The following is a 5,873-nucleotide window of genomic DNA, read 5'->3' as shown; positions in this document are numbered from 1 at the left end:
ACAGACCTGGAAAGAATAATACTCAATTTCATATGGAAAAACAAAAAACCCAGGATAGCCAAAAGAATCCTGTACAATAAAACAACCTCTGGAGGCATCACGATCCTTGACTTCAAGCTCTACTATAGAGCTACAGTAATAAAAATACCTTGGTACTGGCATAAAAACCGACATGTGGACCAATGGAATCAAATTGAAGACCCTGACATTAATCTGCAAACCTATAAACATGTGATTTTTGACAAATAAGCCAAAAGTGTACAATGGAAAAAATAAAGCATCTTCTACAAATGGTGCTGGCATTACTGGATGTCAACATGTAGAAGACTGCAAATAGATCCATATCTGTCACCGTACACAAAACTGAAGTCCAAGAGGATCAGTGACCTCAACACAGATCTAGTTACTCTTAACCTGATTGAAGAGAAAGTAGGAAGTAGTCTTGAATGCATTGACACTGGAGATCACTTCCTAATATAACACCAGTAGCACAGACACTGAGAGAAACAATTAATAAATGGGACCTCTTGAAACTGAGAAACTTTTGTAGGACAAAGAACACGGTCAATAAGACAAAACGACAGGCTACAGAATGGGAAAATATCTTCACCAACCCCACATCTGACAGAGTACTGATATCCAGAATATATAAGGAACTCAAGAAATTAGTCATCAAAATACCCAACAGTTCAATTAAAAAATGGGCTATAGAGCTAAACAGATAATTCTCAACAGAAGAAGCTCAAATGGCTAAAAGACATTTAAGGAATTGCTCAACATCCCTAATCATCAGGGAAATGAAAATCAAAACAACTCTGAGAAACCATCTTACACCCATCATTATGGCTAAGATCAAAAACACTGAAGACAGCTTGTTTAGAGAGGATGCGAAGCAAGGGGAACACTCTTCCATTTTTGGGGGAAATGCAAACTTGTACAGCCATTTTGGAAATCAATATGACTTTTTTTTTTTTTTTTTTTTTTTTTTTAGAAAATTGGGAATCAACCTCCCTCAAGACCCAGCTATACCACTCTTGGGCATATACCCAAGGAATGCTCAATCATACCACAAGAACACATGCTCAACTATGTTCATAGCAACATTATTTGTAATAGCCAGAACCTGGAAACAACCTAGATGCCCTTCAACTGAAGAATGGATAAAGAAAATCTAGTACATATACACAATGGAGAAAAATCCTTTTTTTACAATAGGCATTAAGTTTTTAAATTGCTCTGAGAAGGAGTTTCTTCTATGATGGCAAGAAAAAAAATGAACCAAATTTGCCATGGGGGCCTGTTAGAGGCCCCTCAGGAGTTTCCTGATGGCAAAGGCAAACAATTACCTTGTCTGTCCCTTGTTGATCTACATTTGTTAATCCAATGTTTACCTTTGCCACACCTTCTTGCATATTCAAGAAGGGAGGGGTGTTCTGTTGCCATTGTTCCTTGAAAAAACATTGTTTGTAAGAACACCCTGTTTAAACTCCCTTTTTAGGTGACCTTGTTTACCACTTTTGAAACACCTGACATTACAATTTTTCTTCAGTCTTCTGGAAATCACCTCTCCTACTCAAGTTTCATCATCATCATCATGAGATTCAATATTAATTATATCTTATATCTATCCCTCCAAGGGGGCTGCTCTTGCCTTTAATGGCCTAATTATTCTTTGCTTTGTGCATTAGCATTTTCAAAAGCTGAAATTCAATTATTATCTGTCTAGCTTCTGAATTTGGTATCATTCTATTTACTGCTGAAGATACCCTTTGTAAGAAATCAGTGAAGGTATCTTTTGGGCCCTGTATAACTTCGTAAATGACTCAATTTTCTTTTCTACTTCTTCAATTCTGACCCAATGTTTTAAGGCTGACATTTGGCATAAAATTATGGCATGGTTATCATATAAAGATTGACTATGTCTATCAGCATAATCACCTTTTCCAAGAAGTCAATTTTAGGTAATTTCCATACCTCTAAGCCCTACATCATTGTTCAATGATCTTAGCCTCATTTTTTCCACCAGGTCCTCCATTGTAACTGGGGACCAACCTCTAGGACTGCTATAACTAAATCTTTCCAATCTTGAGGGATAATTCTATTACAAGTTGACCATGAGTTTAACATTTGCTCCACAAATGGAGAATGCATACCATGTGACAATATAGCTTCCCTGAAGCTCCTCAAATTTAATATTTGCACAGGAGTCAATTCAAAGCTCATACACATCCTTGAGCATTTGACAGTTCCTGTATGGATACTGGATAGATTAAGGTTGGATGTTTGAAAGCCTTAGGCTGTTTCTCTGTAACCACATAATGCAATGCTGAGATTGGTTCACCTTTAAATTCCTCTGTCTGGGTCTGAATTTCTCTATAATTCATTTTAATAGGTTTTCCTAAAGCTTTTATCCTGGCATTCACGTTAACCAACTATTTTAACGATACAACATAAATGATAAAACAAATAATATTTATAATTGAAATATCATCTATCTCATCAACATTAATTATCCTCTCATTTAGTTGTTCCATTTTCACACCACCTAAAGTGTTATCAAACAGATACCAAACACCCTCCATTGTAAAAATGTTTCCTATTTTTTAATGTGGGGAAAAATTCTCTTTAAATAATTTCTCCCTTTAAGTAATCTTAATTGTTTCACCATCTTCAGGCTACACTAGAACAGTAGAAGAAGCCCAAGCAGATTTCAAGGCAGTCAACTAGGGTGGTAGCAGCCCAAGGTGGGGATCCAGGGAGAGCCCACAACTCACATGGAGAGAAGAAGTAAAAGATCCAGCTGGTTAGGGACTCTGGCCCATGTAGGGTGGAGTCTCTAGCCACATGCATCTTGGGACTGATCTGGGGCCCGCAAGGCAACAGGCAAGCAGCTTTTTTGTAAATTTTTGCCATAAACATTGGGTGCCAGATGTAAGATGAATTGCTTAACAGTCTTATTAATGGAAAACCTGGAGCCAGATGCTGCGGCCAAAGCTGAAAGATCAGAGAAGCAAAGCAAACCAGCCACAAGTCCTTACCTCTACAAAATCCTCAGTCTAAAGAGAATGAGTTCCTGTTTCCTCATGCCTTATATACCTTTCTCTGCCCAGACATCACTTCCTGTGATTAAAGGAAGGCATGTGTGCTTCCCAGTACTGGGATTAAAGGTGTGTGCCACCACTGCTTGGCTCTGTTTTCAGTGTGACCTTGAACTCACAGATATCCAGATGGATCTCTGCCTCCCGAGTGATAAGATTAGGGATATGTGCCATCACTATCTGGCCTCTATGTATAATCTAGTGGCTGACTCTGTCCTCCAAACCCCAAGAAAGTTTATTAGGGTATACAATATATCACTACATGGAAATTACATGTAAGAATTTAAAATTTCACTTTTTGTGCTGAAGAGGGAAAATGTTGATTATTTCATATTAACAACAATTAACTATTACACATTCTAAGTTTTTAGAAATCACTGAGAATTACTATCCACATAGAATTTATGTATTCTAAGGGGATAATGATTTCCATAGATCTATGTTCATCAATATAATGAAGAAACACACATATTCCAAAGTAATTCTTCTAATATAATAAATTCATGTGATAAAAATCAAACAAAAATCAAAATATAAAATAGCCATAAATTTAATTTATATAAATATATTTAAAATATACTGAGAATTCAAAACAAAAATAGATTTGATTAATGAATTTTTGAAGACTGAGTAAAATAATGGTCACATGATTCCTCCATCTTGAATATACACTGTGGTAAATCTCTTAACCAGAAATGAACTCAAGTTGTATGCAAACCTTGTTTACTTTTGGACCAGGAGATAAAGTTTCAAACCACACAACTCAGTCCCATTTGACCAAAATCTTAAGTCTTTGGAGAATAGGCAATCAATCATTTCAAGATTCCTCTCATCTCTCCTGGATTGATTTAACATCCTGGTAGATATGAATCACATGGTCACACCACCAGGTCAGAACACTTTTCTCCAAGTTAAATTGCAGCTTGCTGACACTGCTACCATTGCTTTTCAGGAGTGTCTTGTCCTGATATCCCTAAGAGCATGGTTCTATTCCCACTCTCAGCCCTGGACATTCTGTGGTCTCCAAGAGATGCCATGATACATTATTTTATAACTAAGAGCTGTGAAGGGGTTTACCCATATCACCCATTCACCTCTTGTCCACTTTTTGAACATCATCTTGGTATAGAAATTCTTCTATAAGGGCAACACACTTCCAGGTCTGCGACAAGGAAAGAAAGGAAGCCTAATCTCATTAGAGCTAGTACCCTGAAGAAAATGCGTACACAGAAAGACATAACAAAATTTTTACAACAAAATACACACAAAAATTTACCACTAGCACCATTTGTTGAAGATGCTTTCTTTTTTCCATTGTACACTTTTGGCTTCTTTGTCAAAAATTATATGTTCATAGGTGTGTGGATTAATGTCAGGGTCTTCAATTTGATTCCATTGGTCCACATGTCAGTTTTTATGCCAGTACCAAGCTGTTTTTATTACTGTAGCTCTATAGTAGAGCTTAAAGTCAAGAATCGTGATGCCTCCAGAGGTTTTTTTATTATACAGGATTCTTTTGGCTATCCTGGGTTTTTGTTTCTCCATATGAAGTTGAGTATTATTCTTTCCAGGTCTGTGAAGAATTGTGTTGGTATTTTGATGGGGATTTCTTTGAATCTGTAGATTGCTTTTGGTAAGATTGCCATTTTTACTAAGTTAATCCTGCCTATCCATGAGCATGGGATATCTTCCCATTTTCTGATATCTTCTTCAATTTCTTTTTTCAGGGACTGAAAGTTCTTTTCATATAGGTCCTTCACTTGCTTTGTTAGAGTTACCCCAAGATATTTTATATTATTTGTTGCTATTGTAAAGGATGATGTATCTCTGATTTCCTTCTCAGCCTGTTTGTCCATTGTATATAGGAGGGCTACTGATTTTTTTGAGTTGATCTTGTATCCTGCTATATTACTGAAGGTGTTTACAAGGTGTGGTCCTGGCATAACTGGATATCAACATGTAGAAGGCTGCAAATAGATCCATATCTATCACCGTGCACAAAACTTAAGTCCAAGTGGATCAAAGACCTCAACATAAATCCAGCTACTCTGAACCTGCTAGAAGAGAAAGTAGGAAGTAATCTTGAATGCATTGGCATAGGATATCACTTCCTAAATAGAACACCAGTAGCACAGACACTGAGAGAAACAATCAATCAATGGGACCTCTTGAAACTGAGAAGCTTTTGTAGAGCATAGGATACGGTCAACAAGGCAAAGCAACAGCCTACAGAATGGGAAAAGGTCTTCACCCCACATCTGACAGAGGACTGATATTCAGAATATATAAAGTACTCAAGAAATTAGACATCAAAATGCACAACAGTCCAATTAAGAAATGGGCTATAGAACTAAACAGAGAATTCTCAACAGAGGAAACTCAAGTGGCTGAAAGACATTTAAGGAATTGCTCAACATCTCTAATTATCAGGGAAATGCAAATCAAAACAACTCTGAGATACCACCTTACGCCTGTCAGAATGGCTAAGATCAAAAACACTGAAGACACCTTATGCTGGAGAGGATGTGGAGCTAGGGGAACTCTCCTCCACTGCTGGTGGGAATGCAAGCTTGTACAACCACTTTGGAAATCAATATGGTGCTTTCTTAGAAAATTGGGAATCCATCTCCCCCAAGATCCAGCTATACCACTCTTGGGCATATACCCAAGGAATGCCCACTCATACCACAAGGGCATTTGCTCAGCTATGTTCATATCAGCATTGTTTGTAATAGCCAGAACCTGGAAACAACCTAGATGCCCTTCAACTGAAGA

This window comes from Peromyscus eremicus, chromosome 15, assembly GCF_949786415.1.
Source record: "Peromyscus eremicus chromosome 15, PerEre_H2_v1, whole genome shotgun sequence".
Taxonomy (NCBI): Eukaryota; Metazoa; Chordata; class Mammalia; order Rodentia; family Cricetidae; genus Peromyscus; species Peromyscus eremicus.
Note: the sequence above shows the minus strand (reverse complement) of the source record.